The sequence below is a fragment of the Erithacus rubecula genome (assembly GCF_903797595.1).
Source record: "Erithacus rubecula genome assembly, chromosome: 2".
Classification (NCBI taxonomy): domain Eukaryota; kingdom Metazoa; phylum Chordata; class Aves; order Passeriformes; family Muscicapidae; genus Erithacus; species Erithacus rubecula.
The window spans coordinates 7329267-7347042 of NC_136685.1; the positions used below are offsets into that span (position 1 = coordinate 7329267).

The 17776-nt window shown below is 41.9% G+C and overlaps 1 protein-coding gene across 3 annotated transcripts in view; it reads right to left on the reverse strand.

Annotated features, from left to right (window-relative positions):
• Positions 1-10101, reverse strand: part of KLHL29 (kelch like family member 29) — a 385829-nt gene extending 375728 nt beyond the window's left edge. Inside the window, exon 1 of one of the 3 annotated variants that reach the window (XM_079298042.1) lies at positions 9709-10101. The gene's annotated coding sequence lies outside the window, so the exon portion shown is untranslated. The remainder of the gene's footprint in view (positions 1-9708) is intronic. The other 2 variants (XM_079298039.1, XM_079298043.1) reach the window with 2 other exon arrangements.
• Between the last annotated feature and the right edge of the window lie 7675 nt (positions 10102-17776).

Consider the following 17776-nt stretch of genomic DNA (forward strand, 5'->3'; position numbering starts at 1 on the left):
AGACATTATGTTGACTGCAGATACAGTGAAACATATTTGTTTTATTAGATACAGAAAATCAAAATTAAATTGTCTATTTGTACATGTAACAGCTATACATACAATGCCCAGGCATTAATCTTAAATTTTTGCCTAAAATTAAAAGTAGCATTAACTAGGTAAAATGAGAACTGACATTTCTTGGATCTTACCCTGGTAGTTAATCTTGACAGTTTTTCATCATTTAATATTCTAATCAAGATGGCCCAAGGCTGAAAAGTTCTGATTGTCATTATAACAATTTCCATTTTTTTTTTAACATAAAAATAAGGGTCTCATGCTTTGTTTCTAGAGTAAAACAATCCTCTTAAGCCCACCCTCAAGTGGCTACAGCCAAATTCATGTGATGACTGACCTACTGAAAGCTATGAACTGATGGATTTTACTTTTACAAGGTAACAGGAAAATACTTATATTAAGTCATATGTGATACCATTTTAGTATATATCTTGAGGGAATCTGAGCCTGTTCATGTTTTCCTGAATTGAATAAACAGAGCAGCCTAAAATTAGGCAGGAAATGGTTAACAAGGACTTCCAGACTGATTACAGGCAGCAGAAGTGTAACCACTCCCTGGTTCCCAAAACAAGTGCCTGATGATGCCCTGGTTCACCATCACCTCAGGCAGGAGATGCCTGGCTCAAGCTGCACCTGCACTTCCACCATAAATTAGTGTTCAAGCTTCTCAACCTGACCCAGCTGGGTGTCATTCTTCATCTCCAGCCCAGGTTACCTTGACTCTGCCATCAGAGCACTGCAGCTGTATGCAGTTCTCTGAATAAAGAAGCCAGCATGGCATAAAGGTTGGGTTTTTTGTTTTGGTTTTTTTTTTTTTTTTTTATATTCTTGAAATACAATACTTCAGTAACTTAGCTGCTGCAACAACAATATTTGTCTAAGAATAGTTTTTAGAAGGCTTGAAGGATGCTGCTGTGAACTGTTCAAGTGTGATATTGAAACAGTGCATTTAAGGAAAACTTGCTTCAATTTCTTTTTTAGCAAGAACATACCCTACACACACATAAATAGGCTTTCAAAATTTCTCTCTGAGACAGAGGAAAAACAAATAAACCAAAATAAAGAGTATTAGGGCAATCACAATTCTCCTCTTCATCTCTGGCTGCAGTTCTATATCCAAGTACCACTTTTAAAGTCAATCTCACATTTTAGGGACTTCAGGCAAACCTTATTATTTCCTTAATTCCTATACCATTTCTGTGCTCTTTTCTCCATCCTTCAAGTAACTCAAATATGGGCCACAACTGTGCATTGCCTTTTAGTCCCCAGAGAGATAAGGCTGTGATAATGCAAGACTCTAACTGCCCAGAAGTTTAATCATAAAATTGTACACTATCCTTCCAAAAAAGAAAAATGTACTAAGAAGTAGGCTTTATTTCAGAGATTCAATGAACTTAAAGCATGGGTAGAACATTTATCTAGTGTTTTCAGGGTACCAAATGTAACTTTATTGGACTTGACAGATCAGGGCCAAGGACAAATTTGGCCCATTTTATATAATACAGAACTGAGGGGCAAGAAGTAAAGGTACTGAAGCACCTGGACCATAGAAACCAGAAACTACCAAATAGTTTCCTCCCCTCTCTCTTGCATTTGCTGTCATCTACTAGGATTTGCAGATTTTTTTCTTCAACCTCAAGTCCTTCACAGTTGAATTTCACAAGTAATTTGTTCCTCAGGATAGAGGCACTGTGCAACATCAGATACATATTGGAATATGTCAGCTCCACAGGTGTTAACTAGATCAGGATTTGGTCCACAGTTCAGCAGCTCTTGTGACAATTCACACATCAAGATCAACTGAGAGGTCCCCCAGGAGGTCCCATGCAGCCACAACCCACGCTCTTATGTGCTACAGGCAGCTTTTAATCACCTCTCATTACATTTGTTTGCAGTCTGAAGGCTCAGACCTCAGAAAGCAAGCTGGAGTTTTTTACTTCCAGCCTCATACAAAGACCATAAGGATTATAAACGTGGCACAGACAGCCAAAGCCTGACCAATTCTGAATTTGAGAATGGCCATTCAATGCAGGCCTGCAGAAAATCCAGACTAGCATCAGTGTAAAAGAGATAAGAGTTAACTCACCAAAGATCAAACCCAACTTTCATTTACGCCTATGCAACATTGATTTCTGTTAACTACATGTGTGTAACCGGGGGCAACATTTGATCTGAAGCCTAGTACCTTGATGCCCAGCTATTGTAAAACAGAAGCAAAAAGGTAACTACAAACATTTGACTGATGTTGCCTGCAAGCAGGGCACTCAGCTCCACCAGCAATTCATATTGACAAAATTAAGATGGGACATGGCAAACCACACTACTAGAAGTAATTGCACAAATATTTGGAGTGTTCTTAAAAAAAAAAAAAAAAGAAAATATGACACTGGGGAAAGGCAACAAAGCCACAGATCAAGAAATAAGCTACTACATGCAAATACATGCAAGCTTCTCCCAAGTTAATTCTCCTCTTAATGGAATATTGATTGGTATGCTCAATGTTTAGAAATGTGAAACAGTGTGGGGGAGAGAAGGAAGGGAAGACAGAGCAGTGACTTTTGTTTAAATGATACATACTTTTCTCATATGATCAGCCAAAAATAGCATAATAAAGAGGGCAGTGCAATACATTCAACATTTTGCCTTGCATTTTATTAGCAAGTCTGTCAGGGTTGACCTGGGAGTGTAAGTCACACACTTTTTGTGCCCTTCTTCAAGAAGAGGGCACAGCATTTTTCATGACCTCTCATCACACAATATCCTTGGTGTATCTGGTATTTCTCTACTCTGAGTAGAATGGATTGCCAAGTGTCTGTGGTAGTAGAGAGGCTTTTCAGATGTAATCTATTGAGCTATTTGCACAACTGGGGAGAAACCTACTGTCTGGGGTCCACTGCCATGGGGAACATCTGGCTAAGCTTTGTTCCATCTACTCCTACCCCCAAGAAGGAGGGGAAAGAAAGAAACAAATCTGCTTTGAAGCAGATATTTATATTACCCAGTTCTTAAATAAAACCCTTAAAATATAACTGGTATCTCATAATCAACCAGCCACTTGCTCCAACCTCCCAGAAATTTCTCCCTGCTCCAGTGACTACCAGTAAAATTTTAGGAAAAGTGTTTATTCTATACTTTTCCTTCTTCCATTCATGCAGTCTTCAGAGAGATCCATTATAGCCTCCAACTTGTTTTACTAAAAAGCCACTCAGAGGGTAAAAGAAAAAAAACCACAAAACCCTCAACCAGTAGAGCCAACTTCCACTGACATCAGTTCCAGGCCCTGATAACCCAAGCAAAAACATCATTCTAAATAGTTCTGCTGAGCCATCCCATATTAAGGATACATTTAGGAATATAGGCACTGTCAAGGAACCATTGCATTGTGTATAGCTCAATACAGATGAAATAGTTTATACATTTCACACACATGTATTTTTGTGCTCTACTGCTTGTACTAGAACAGAAGAAACTTCATACAGAATTAGCAGCTTCTCTGCCACTGCTTTTCCAAGCTTTATGAAGGGTTAATGAATAGGCTCAAAAAGATACAGCTTAACTACATTTTGCAGCATCTCATATAGTTTCAAAAGTATTTTCCAGACATTTATATACCCAACAACATTTTGTAATATGAAGTGTTCCAATTTGGCATTGTTCCACCCTTGGCAGGCAAGAGACAATAAAAAAAATCAGGAGAAAGTGAAAAATGAAGTTTCTGAAGTATACAATATGTTAGGAATCATTAATGAATTCAGGTGCTCAACAAGCCACAAATCAACTGAACTTTGCAATACATATAGATTTCAAAGCACAGGTAAACACAGCTGCATCCACTTTAAAGTTATTCCATGTCTTGTGATTACAGCAATGAACTTCCTGAACTCTTTCACCTCTTCTTTTGATCTGGGGTTTACCTGTGGCTGGAAAAACTAACAGCATTTAAATTCTTCTCCCTCTAATTAAGGGGAAAAGCATGTTTAAGCCTCAGACTGAGAAAATAAACCTTTCCCTGAGTAGCTAGCTACAGCATGCTGCAATCTGCAAATCCACCAACATTGCTTTTGCAGACCAAAAACAAAATCCTACAACAAGGTCTGACAAAGCAGATCTTAGAACAGAATTATCCGATTTAAATATTAATTACTCATCAGCATGGACTTTAAGAAGTGTCTGAAGCAAAAGGCCTTAAATCACACTTGAAACCCAGGATTTCTAAAGTCTGCACTGTCATGCAGATCTTGGTCTTGGGGCAGAGGTTTTTGGGTTTGTCTGGGGGTCTTCAAAAAAAATAAAAAAAAAAAAGAAACCAAACAACAACAGGAGTGAAGACTGATAATGAGTCTCTCTCTCAAGATTCAAAAATATGAAGAGATTTATGAATGAGTCCATCTCAACAAATTAGGCACATCTCGAATTTGAGTTCTGCTACCAAACGCTGTTATTGACTCAGATACTGTGAAGAATCCTTCAAGTTGATACAGAGGTATCTCTCAACTACACTGACAGTCCAGGAAACATCCTGCCACAGCACACTTAACAGCTTTTAGTTAACAGCAATGTTGCAGAGGAATTTTATCAGTGGCAGATTTTCTTGCAAACTGCTGCACTGAACGAGTTCCAATGCACACCTTGAGATATAATCTGCTTCCCAATCAAACTGTGTGCTACCTGTACTTATGTAGAGCTCTAAAACTGGAGACCAACTCAGGAAAAACCAAACCTGAACAAAAATCCCAGCACTTAACATCACACATCACGTAGCATATTGTAATGGATGGCAGGGAGTTAAACAGAAACACAAATCACAAAATGCTACAAAAGAACACTGAGTTCATTTTAAAATAAGTGTATAGTTTCAGCAGACTGTTTCACAGAATCAGAATTATTACTCCAAGCCAGCACTACACATTACCTGAAATTTAAGGCCACCAAAAAAAAAAACCTGTGTTTTTCTGCTGTTAATGCCAATTATGGGCAAAACCCAAGTTGCAAGTATCTGAAAACCCAAACCTAAACATCACAGATTAAAATAAAAACAAGAAAGCAGCACATAAAAATTAGACAAAACGGTCCCATGTTCCTCATATCCTAATCCACAACATAAAATTATTTATGGAAGAGTGTGACTAGGAATGCAGCTACTGTCATTTATCAGATGGTCAAGACAGCACAGAGGTAACTGGCTGCATAACAACAGCACCGGGCACTGTTTGTACCAGGTCTGGTTTCACCACACCAGGTGGATGATGCATATTCACACCCTGGCATGCACTGTTGACTTGCAAAAACCTGACAGAAAGGTGTTCCCATAAGAGATTTCTAATCTAATGTCTTTCTTTATAGCTGAGGAGGAGTTCTTTGTACTTCTGGTAACAAAGGAAACACAGAAGTGACAGAAGCATGTCAAAGCTGTTTATGTTTCAGACAGCCTCACACTCGGATTTGCTGTTGGCAGTTTGCTTCTTGAGAAGAGCATCTTGACTCCACATAGGAGCTCCACCTTAATACAACTAACTTTATAGAAGAGTTAACTGCACAGAGGGATGTTGAAAACATCCTTCACACTGAGTAAACCAACATAAAACAAGATTAAAAAAAAAAAAAAAAAACAAATGCAACAAATGGTTAATGCAGTAATTCAGTTACCTGCAGGTATATTCAACAATATCTAATTTGTACATTTGAGGGCTTTAGGATACAGGTCTCACAGTGTCTCTTCTGCAGAGAGGTGAGTACATTAAAAAAGTGATTAGATATACAAATAAATAAAAGAAACTAATGACACTACATCACATTTAAGGTTACTGGATCAGCACACTGTGCAAAATGGAAGATCTGGAGGGAAAACAAAAAAAAAGCAGAACGACCGAGTAAGTCACTAACCCATGCTGAGATTTTTAGCTAGCTAAAAGTCTCAACTGCAGCACAAATAACTAGTGATCTGAAAATGATGTAGACTTCAGTGCTGCACTATAAAGTTGATGTTCTACAAAGCTTTGGGATCAGGCCCTCAGCTGTCTGGGCTCCCTGGGTCCATAGCCCACATCAGCAAACCCAAGTGATGGAGTTAAATGGACAAGTCATTACAAAAACTCCAGTAAGACCATGGCCAACCTAAAGAAGGGACTACAGAAAACCTCAACAAAATTATTAGAGACCAAAGTGTAACAGAAAAATGAGTTTTAAGATGGGAAGAAAATGAGTTTTAAGATAGGAAGGAAAAAAAAAAAAAAAAAAAAAAAAAAAAAAAAAAAAAAAAAAAAAAAAGAATGACGCAAGTTACAAAGGTTAAACAAGGTGGGACAGACCGGAATTTCTCCCTCCATTTACAGATCATGGGGTACTTTTCCCACTCTAATGCTGTGTGTGAGTTTCCACCACACCACACAGAGGCAAGAAGGAAAGGAAAAAAACAATTCTTTTGGTCGTTTATTTATTTATTATTTTTCTGTGCTTCAGAAGAACTGGGTCCATCAGGTATCGGAACTAAATTAAAAGGTCAGGAAAACAAGAAGGCATGGACAAGACTGAATTGCAGATGAGCACAGAGGAGGAGAGACACAGCACTGGGATAACAACTGCAAACAGTCACAGACCCGATGCTGGTGGCTGCCAGGGACACCAGGGATCCCCACCTGGCACAGGAGGGCGTGGGAGCAGAGCAGCATCCCCGAGAGGCTGTCACAGCAAACCTGGGCACATGAATTCTGCAAACAGCCACCACAAGTGACAGCACAGACACTGCTCAGTAAACCCAAAAATCACATCTGATTCCTAGATCCGTGCCTTCCTCTCCTTTCATTGAGAGGATTTCCAGGCTCTATATACTTTTTATTATTGTTTGAAGAAGAGCAGCAATCCTGGCAGAATGCTAATCTAGAAGCCAAGACAAAACAGAGCTGGTTACTTTCTTCCCTCAAGATTTCTGCTTCGTAAAAACAAATGAACAAGGGTTTGTTCCTGCACACCACCACTTTTTGTTTCGTTTCAGCAAGACTTTGACAAAATCTAATTCACTGTGCTATGTATCTAATACATTAGGTATCTGAAGTATGACCATCACTCAATATAAACGTAATTAAAAAGTGACAAAAGTAGAACCCCCCTCCCCAGCATGCAGATGAAAACCAGTAACCCTGCCTCTATTTGTAACCATGACAACTATAGAATATTTTATTTCGGTAATATAATTCACACTGAACATTTGCTCATAGGTTTTGTTGTTAAGGGAAAGGTTGACACACTGTGCACACATTTCATAAGCTACTGGAGACAACAAATGCAGGAAAGTCAGGCAGTTTGAGACCAAGAGCCCAGTTTGTATTTCAGAGTTCATTTAAGATCCCTTATTGTAAGCAAAATGAACAAAAACTCATCCACATTAAGTGTTACAGGTCATTGCTTGCAAGACAACTACTTGGTATGACAGGATGTTTTTCCACTTTTAAATAAATCACAGTGATACCCTCATTTTTTTCAAAGTGTTAGTTACTCAAACGCCAAGTGTTAATTTTCAACTAAATACCAAAGGCATTTTTAGGAAATATCAACATGGATGTTATGGAAAAAAAAAGAAAAAAACCAGCTATGCAAACCAAGGCAATGAAAAGCACGGTTTACATAGGCAGGCTAAGTCTCATTCTGGTTGGGTCACTAAATTATTTGCATAGCTCCAATATTTCATCCGAAACTGAAGACAACTTCCCGAAATAAACACAATTGGAACAGGTTATAAGAATAAACAAACAAAAAGCCACAATCCTGAACATTATTCAGAGAAGATTAAACAACCTCCCGAGCATAACTAAAGTTTGACGCAGATAAATGTCAGAGTAAAATATTGCTGTACTTGATTTTTCTCCACATGGGGAAAAAAAAAAAAAGATAAAGCCATTAGCAGTTTAAGCCAGAGACACACTGTTGCTTTGGTTTGGAGGCAAACAATAATAAAAAAAGAATAAAGCTTATGGAACACTACCCCTTTCTCACACAGATCCTATCTTTCAAGGAGGATTTAAAGTTTCAGCAGATTGCTAATTATAAGAAACAGTAACACTGTTATCTGCAGTCACCTTAAAGCTACAGTAGTTAGGGTTTTTTAAAGTACCTCAAAAGAAGAGCCTGAAAAACGTTCAAATCGGTGCAGGAGACTCACATGTGCCTACACACACACTTGCTTAGTTGCTTTCAAGACTACCAAGAAAAAGAAAGTTTCTTCATTTATCGGAAATATGCTGTATATAATCTTCCATTTAAGCGAGTAATAAGCCTGCAGCAAACATGCATGGCTTTTTCCTTCATTGATGGAAAAGTGATTAAATCCTCCTTAATCTAGTTACCAGAACGCTGCATTTTTTTTTTCTATGCAATTTTCATATACAGTAACAAAAGATAAAGCAGTCAACTACATGACCAGGGCTCCATCATTTTTGGTTGTGGTGGGGAGATAGATTTATCTCCACCGTTCAAGGGATATTTTCAGTTTAATAAAAAAAGACCAGAGAAGTAAAAATGAAATAATCTTGGAGACGATGAGCACACACTGTTTATGAAGTGTACGACAAACACCACCATCCATCTCCAGAAGTCCCTTCCTCCAGACCTTTCTCCACCCTCCGGGGAGGCACAGAGACCTGAACCCAAAATCCCGGGGACCACAGACCTGCATCCTCACACAGCAAGGACAGCTCGCCACGTCCACTCAATGTCAAAAGAGAAAGTAGCTTTTCCCTCCCAGCCTAAAGCAGACCTTCCGAAAACCAGCACCCAAGGGATGCACCTCTGTGCTCCGAACGGCACCAGGCAGCACTTGGGCTCGGAGATAAGTTACAGGAAAACCACCCTCAGGAGGAAAAAAAAAAAATAAAAATAAAAAAAAAATAAAAAAAAAAAAAGGAAAGAAAGAAAGAAAAAAAGCATCAATGGAAAAGCACAGCAGCAGCCAAACAAACCGCACACCGGCGAGTACATGTCATCGGCATGGGAATCGTGAGGAATGTTGCAATATGTATACACACACACACACACACATACATATATGTACATATTTAAGCAATATTGTGCTGAAAAGTTCCTCGCACGCATCACGCGTGGGGACGTGGAGCAGCGAGAAGGAGGAACGGGAACGCACGGCAGGCACAGGGAGAGGACGGGGCTGGCCGAGGCGATGGGAAGCAGGCAGGGAGGGAAGCAGGCAGCCTGCGGGCTGAGCGCCCACCCGTGCCAGGCAGCTCCGCCGCGGCTGCGGGCCCGGGATGGCACGGCACGGCACGGGATGGAGGATCCACCGGGACAGCCGCCCCGGAGGGATGCGGGTCTGCGGGGACACCGCCGCCCCCGGGACTGGGGGGAGGAATTGCGCGGCCGCCGCCGCTCCCCGAGCGAGCGCCTGAAGTTGTGGGTGCGCGGCGGGGACGGAGAGCCCCCCCACGGCAAGATGAAAAACCCTGGGAAAAACCCCAAAGCAGCACAGCAACATTCTGAGGGCCCGCCGGCCGCGGCACGGCACCCCCCAGGCAGCGGGAGGCACGCAGGAAGTTTTTAATGCGGGCAGCGAGCGCAGGCGCAGGGCAGCCCCAGCCCCGCGATGCCCGGCGCGGCGGGCGGGCGGCGGCGGCGGCGGCTCGGCGGGCTCGGCTCCGCCGCGCTTACCTCCCTCCGCGGGGGCGCAGGCGGCCGCGTCCTCAGGCGGCGGGAGGATGCGCGGCGGCGGGAGGCGGCAGCGGCGGCTCGAGCATCGCAGCCTCCGCCGCTAACGCAGAGCCCCGCGCGGCTGCGAGCACCGGGAGCCGCGCTGGAGGCCGGGCAGGGAGGCGCGGCGCGGCGGCGGAGGCTGCTGCGGAGCCGCGACCATGCTCCCGTCTGGCCGCCTTCCTCTCACCTACTGCCCGCTTTAGCCAGCGAGGGAGGTGGCCTGGGCGCCGGGGCGAGGGGCGGGCCGGGCCAATCACCGCGGCGGCAGGAGGCGGCGGAGCCCGGCCCGGCCCGCCCCGTCCGCCGCGCCGCCCCGCGGGAGGGACGGAGGGAGGCGGGCGGGGAAGGAGGAAGCGAGGCTGGAGGAGCTCCGGCCCCGCCGCCGCCCCGCGGGGCCGCCCCACCACGCTCGCTCCGCGCTGGCCGCCCGGCGCAGGTGCGGGCGGTGCTGGAGCCCCGAGCGCTGCCCCTGGCCCCCAGCTGTGCCCCGGCCCCCAGCTGTGCCCCGGCCCCCAGCGCTGCCCCCCCCGGCCCCGAGCGCTGCCCCCCCCGGCCCCGAGCTGTGCCCCGGCCTCGAGCGCTGCCCCCCGGTCCCGAGCTGTGCCTCAGCCCCGAGCGCTGCCCCGGCCCCCAGATCTGCCCCGGCCCCGAGCTCTTCCCCAGCCCCGAGCTCTTCCCCAGCCCCGAGCTTTGCCTTAGCCCCGAGCTCTGCCCCGTCCCCGAGCTCTGCCCCGGCCCGCGGCCCGGGCTGCGGGCGCACAGCGCGCTCCGAAGGTCACCGCGCTCCGCTGCCCGCGGGAAAGTCGCGGGTACTTGTAAAGAAAGATTGTCCCGCTTTGTGCAATCACCGCTCCCCGAGGGCGTCATCCCGGGCCTCTGCAAGTCCACAGGAGTATTGGACTGCGTTGGTACCATTCTTACCCAACAACGCGATTTTTTTTTTTTTTTTTTTTTTTTTTTTTTTAATATCCATCGCGTTTGGAGTCACTAGAGATTCTCCGCGTGGAAATCTGCATCTGTCTCTCTCTTCTGTATAATCTTGTATCTGCGTGTGCCGCTTTGTAGGGATCTCTCTGATGTGCACACAAGCTGCATATGCTGTAGTTTTAAACATAGAACACTTTGTCTTTTATATTTCCTGTAAGCATAAAAATAAGCTTAATCAAATTCTTTTTTTCCTTACTTTGCTGGTTAAAAAATGCATCTATGCTCAAACGTGTTGGAAGTAAGGCAGTTGTGCCAAATGCCAGCAAAGGGAAGGGAGGGAAGCACACAACCCACAGAAACAGGCAAATCTATGTTTTTATTGGAGAAGGGACACATGCTGCCCAGCGCCTGGAGGAAGCAGGGCGCAGCGTTAACAGAGCAATTTCATTTTCTCTGTTCCCAACCTCATAAACAAAATTATTGCAGCGGACTAAAACAGTTCTAACCCAGCCATCATCATTAATATTAGAATGCTTTTAGCTGACTATGTATTCACACTGGAACAGGCAGCCTTCATACATTTTTGTCTTTAACATATCGTGGACTAACATTGAAACCTCCACTCCTGTACATCACAGCGAAGTGTGAGGGTCAGAAGTTCAGAACAGCTTAAAGCTGAATTATTTAGCACGTGCACACACGACACACTCTTCTGATTTCCACACAGGTTTTTCCTCCCTGCCCGCTGTTATTTGCCCTGGTGCAGCGTTATTTGCCCAGCACATATGGTTGGCCCAGAATCGGAGGAAGCTGATGAGAAGTCGTCTCAATGGGACTGTTGACCTAACAAGTAGCATGTCAGTCTCCTGGTGGCATTTGAATATTCTCACAGCGAATGCTTCGAGACAGGAGAGAGTATAAAGTAGAGATTCTTTGGAATCCTTAATTAGACACAGTGATTTTGGAGTATGGTTTTCTGCTATCCTCCAGTGCCTGGTACTTTGTTTTGTGACCTTGAGGTTAAGGATACCAACCAGCCCTGTTTATTTTTAATAAAATCTTACAGTTATATGAGACAGTTCTAGGTTTTATTTATTTTTAGCATAAGTGCTTCCATCTTATCTGCCTCACAGGTTTATAGTAAGGATTTAGCTAATATTTGGACAGCACTTTTAAGCTATGAAGCTCTATATGTCTATTATACTGACCATTTTCTGCATTTTTCATTTTAGGAAGGTACTTTTGTGCTCTTTTCACATCAGGAAGATAGAGTTCAAATCTTGACTTTAGTTTTCCCATCAAATTTTGTCAAATACCTGATTTACAAATGCTGACATAGGGTCAGATTCTGCATTCAGTTACAGGTAATGAATTTCAAAGAATTTCTTGATCCTTGGCGACTTTACTCTTGATCTAAACCAGTCTGACTCAGAATTAGCATCACAATTTCATATTCATGAAGAATAAGCATTTGATTACATTGAATATACCATTATACTTTAATTTTCTTGCTCCAATTTTATTTTAGTGACTTCAGTAATTTAAGAAGAAACTGCTTCATTTTATTTTTATTTTTTTAATTCATTTTTTCTCTGCACTGATTCTGAGAAAAAAGCTGACAGGTTTTGTAGAGAAGGTCAAGGGGCTAAAAAGTTATTTGCTCCCTGTGAAGTTCTTTTAAAAATTAAGATTAATACTTGGATCTAGAGAAATTCCCCATGCTTGGTATGCTGTTCCTGGCACTGGAAAAGATCCACTGTTGCTCACAAAATTTCTCAGCATTCAGGAAATGCTGTGCTCCTCTTATGTAGCTCATGTTTAAGGGGAAGCAAGCCTTTGTCCACATAATAACACTGAAAATAAGGATCCTTCAAATACTAATGAAACAAAAGATGTATTTCCAGAAAAACAGATGTTCTGGGGTGAGGGGTTTATTTGGATGGGGCTCTGGGTTTTTTTAATAGAATCTGTTACAGGGTTGTGCTTGACAGGCTGAGGATTATTTGAAAGAATCCCAATTTTGGATTAGGCAGCTGATAGCCTGCAAGACTTTGGTGTCTGGTAAAGCTTGCTCCTCTGAAAAAGGAGATTTCCTCTTTTAGCAATAGATCATTATGTTACAAGGCGTGTATTAGAATGAGAATAATACAACTTCCCCTGTCTTTGCTGATCATATCAAAACTAATGGCATCTTGAATTGTCAGAGCATCAAGTCCATCTTCTGATAAAATATTAGAAGACACACAGATCTATTCATCTTATTGGAGATTTCATTTTAGTCTGAAAAATATTTGATGGCAATGCCATTAGATTAGCTGTGGGCATGTATCACAGGGACCAGCATAATAGTTGAGTACTAGGATTTTGCAATAGGGGTACCTAGAAATATTTCCTACTTTGTGGTAAATCTTATCCCATAGGTTTGTACATGTTTCAGGGAGTGAAGTTTTTGTTTATTTGAAGAGATTTAATATATAATTCTTTAGATTGCTACTTTTTTTTTTTTTTTAATGCAGATTAAGCCATTACAAATGTAATGAAATTTCATCTCTGAAATTGTTCCCTGAGATTTTTTTAAGCCATAGCCAAAGAGGAATGTCTGCTACCCAGACTTTAACTGGAAGGTTTCACTTCTCTTTTCAGCTAATGAAGATCTACTTAATTACAGGTTTACAACATAGATTCTAATGTCAATGCATTAATTTTCTGCTGTCTGAAAATGTTAATAGATCTGGTAGAATATCTAGAAAATACAGTAGTAGGGTTTTTTTGTATATTCACTGAGTTTAGGGATTCTGGAAAAGTCAATGGAGATTTGAAAGCTATCTTAAGTTTTTTTTTCAATCATCTTTTTATTTATTTGTAGTATAAAGACTGTTTGCTGCAGCTTTAGCATTCATATGTACTTATTTGTTACAATTATCCTTACAATTTAACAGAAAGATAATGCCCAAAGGAAGCAGGAAATGACATTTAAAGTAATTTTTATATGTGCAGCTTGAGTTAATTGCCAAAATATGAATTTAAGATGGATTAAAACTACTAACCTGTGGAATTCATTGAAAAACAAAATTGACTTCTATTAGCACACCATGTTAAATGAAATATCTCCTTCCCTGAGCAAATCTTTTATCTTTTATTGAGCAGCCAAAGCTGCTCTCAGGGTGGGAAGGCAGAGGTGTCAGGAACAGTGTCCTGTCACTGGGAGCTGGTTAGAAAAGGATTCTGTCCTTCATACATCCATGTCATTTACAGGGTAATCATCAAGGCAGGCAACTATTCTTGTGAAAAGCATCAACCTTAGACAAGAAGAGGAGTGTCAGATCAACTGTTTGGTTTATAACTTACCAAGGGACTGAAATTATTGTATGAAGAGATGAGGAAGGTATATGATCATCCCCCTCATAGCTGGCCATATTCCTGTATTTTTATCACAAGGGGATTATATTGTAACTCCTCAACTTTACATATCCCTGATTTCCTGAGGCATTTGGCTCTTTAACCTGACCACAGAGTGTTTGCAGGCACACACACGTCTCTGCAGGCAGAGGTTATGAAGTCATTTGCTTGGAATTGGTGAAATAAAGATTTGTGTGGTTTTAGGTGTATAAGCCAAAACGTCCTTGTCCCTGACTTGCCAAGGGAATGAGAAGAGTCTGATCCTCTAAGAGCAAGCAGTATATTGAGCTGATTTCTCTTAGCTATGACAGAACCATTTGCTAAAACTTCCCCCAGAAGACAGAAGTGGGTTCTGCTGGAGTTGTGATTGTGATTTCTGATGGGCAGTAATAAAAGTAAGATATATTTTACTATACTGGCAGAGTCTAGAGCACTGTCTTGAATTATTTGAAAATCTCTAATGGTTAGGGATAGCAAAGGAGTCAGGTTTTTGTTGGACTTTTTGAAAGTTTATGAAGGTTCTGTTTAACAACTTTATTTCCAGTCACCTCTAGTCCCACTCAGTCACATGGAGAGGCATTTTCATTGCCATTGAAGTCATTGCATCAGCTGCTTGAGTTTTATCAGAGTAACTCCACTACACTGGTTTATGAGGGAGGATGTGGGAGGAATTGGACTTTCAAGGTGATTTTAGAGGGAGTTGTGCTGTTTGATTTGTTTGTCTAAAACAGTAACAATATGTTTCCACCTATTCCTCGTAATTATACAGGGAGAACTAAAATACATGCCATTTTGAACTGAATGTCTGTATTAGATTGGTTTGACTCCTATTTTCTGCCATCTGTGGCATAACTAGAACAGAGAGTGAGAACAAAAAATATAAATGACTCAGTCATATTTCCTTTAGGAGAGGCATCATGCCCTCCCCATTCTTGTCAATTCCAACTCAGAATATTCCGTGATTCTGGTAATTTTAATTGTAAATAATACATTTCAGCTCTGAATGAAGCAGTGGTATGGCACCCTGGGTACAGAGAAGAGATGTTGCTGTTCTGTCATTTAATAGAGGGACCAAAATATATGCTATAATATTTTGGTTCAGCATCTACACATAATCCTTCTGAATATTTAGATGGCCTCCCAAACAATCTCAGCAAAATGCTGAGATGTAATTCAGTTTCATTAAATACTGAATTTTCCCTGTAAATGTTAAGTACCTCGTAAACTTGACAGTGGAAAGAACCAGAAGCAGGTTCACAGAGAGGAAAATGAGACAAGTAGGTGCTGCTGAAGCCTCTCAGAAGACTTAGTGGCCACCTGCATTAGTTGCCACTGGTACTATAGGGAATCAAATCCAGGCTCTGGAGTGAGATGGAGGCAGTGCTACACTCCACTGTCCTTGTTTTCCTTCTATCCAGACTGACCAGAGAAGGTCCCTTCAGATCCATAGAAAATGTGATAGGGGAAGGCTGATGATATGTTGGGCTTTTCTGGGGATAGAGCTGAGGTACAGCCAGGCATACCCTGGAGCCTGAAGGCACTCAAAGGTCTCACACACTGTAGACACCTATTTTGGAAGGTCTGATTTACCCCAAAGTCTACATATGAGGTAGGTGTTTGAGGCAAACATATTGTCACTTCAGTACCTTACATCAGAGCATTAGGGAAGTTCATCCCCAGAACACCCTGGAAGGGGCTGGCATCATTACTCTGACTATAACAAGAAATTTTCCTTCTTTATACTTAATATCTTGTAAAAGTCCGTTTAAAATGACAATGATGCTTCTAGTTTTTATTTGGTTAATGCTTTTCAGAGATTATGAACATTATATAAAACTCTTTTTAATGGATTCCTTTAGGAATCAAGTTTGAGAAAAGGCCAAGAGTTTCTATCACTTATCAAAGAAATTATGCAGAATCACGTTTAGATATAGCACAGGTTAATGGTGAACAAATGGAAGAATCAGTCATAAAGGGGCAAATTATTATTGCTGAGTGACCCGAAGTGCTTAATCATAGAATCATAGAATGATTTCTATTGGAAGAGGCCTTAAAGATGATCTAGATCCAGTTCCCCTGCTGTGGACAGAGAATCTTCCATTGGATCAGGATGTGCAAAGCCCCATCCATGGCCTTGAATAGTTCCAGAGATGGAGCAGCCACAGCTTCTCTGGGCATCTTGTGCCAGTGCATTACCATCCTTATAGTAAAGAATACCTTTCTAATATCTAATTTAAACTTACCCTGTTTCAGTTTGTGAAGAGGTCGAAATAGAATGAAAAAGGTTAGTGCAAAGCAGTGTAATAAAGCATGAAGACAAGAGGCTGTGCAGGGCACGGGCTCTTTTTGGAAAACAAGGACTTTGAAAAAGATCTTGGGTTCTTTTTGAATAAGCACCTCAAAATGAAATCTCACTGCAATTCTGTGGCTAAAAGGGCAATGCAATCCTGAGATGTAAAAGAGAGTAATATCAAGCAGATAAGAGGATTTGATGTTGCTCACATGCACAACAGTGGTAAGGCTACTGTTAGGAACCGTGTCCAGTTTTGGTGTTTGCAGTTCAAAAGCAATGTGGAAATAGTAAGGGAAGTTCAAAGGAAAGGTATGAAAAAGGATTCAGAAAAGAAGCATGACAACACGAGGCATAAGCAGCTCAACTTATTTAGCACATCAGGGAAGAAGCTGAGAAGTGACTTGGTCACTGCAGGTAGGTACTGACCCATGGAAAAGATACCCAAGAGTGAGGAGCTGCTTTATCTACCTGACAAAGGCATTACAGGACCCAGTGTTTGCCAACTTAAGTCAGACAAATCCACTCTTAAAGGAAGAAATGTTTTCCTAGCCCACAGAGCCCTAAATAATAACACTGTTTGCCCTGTAAAAGCTGTCACAGGTAGCTACGTTTAAGAGGATGTTATATATGTATTTTAAATACTTCCTTTCATATGCTTTGTGGAAAAATCTGTACATCTTTCTGTGCTTGTGTGAGTGGGAGCCCTGTCAGGTTGTTGGTGGCAGTTCCTTGTCTCACACTCTGAGAACCTGTTATTCCTCCTATTCCTCAGTCCCTTGTGAGGCTCTGGGGATCAGCACTGCCAGCGTTGCTCTGGCCACCCTCGAATCACCTGCAGTTTCAAAGGAGAATAATTATTGGCAAATAATCACTGTCTCATTTTGTGGCTTTAGTGAGATCTTGCAGACTGTCAGGAAGGATTTATTTTTTCTCTTGGATGAAACTGGCCACATATTGTCTTGGTTATTTGGGAATTGTTTCATTTTTCTGCATTCATCTGGAGCATCAGAGATGAAAGGGTGGCCTTGGATGGCTTCTTACCACGGTTCTGCCCTGGTGCAGACCCATCCTTCTCTCATCATAGGTGCCTCAGAGCTGTATTTTCCTTTCATATTTATGGTAAAATTAATTCCAGTAGTTAAACTGATTAGGTCTTTTGGCTCATGTCAGATTGGCAGGGGTCCTGAAGGTTACATGGTGTCCCCAGTGCATAAGGCACACTGTTCATACTGGGATCACCTAGATGTTTGTCATTTAGTCCATTTGTGCTTTTGCAGAGATCTTGAGATTATTGACAGGTTCTTTTTGTTTCATACATAAATGTACTCTGCCAAGGACTAAACTAGGGGGATTTAAAATAGGGATAAAACATTTTGCTCAGAGATATATAGGAAATTAGGCTCTCAA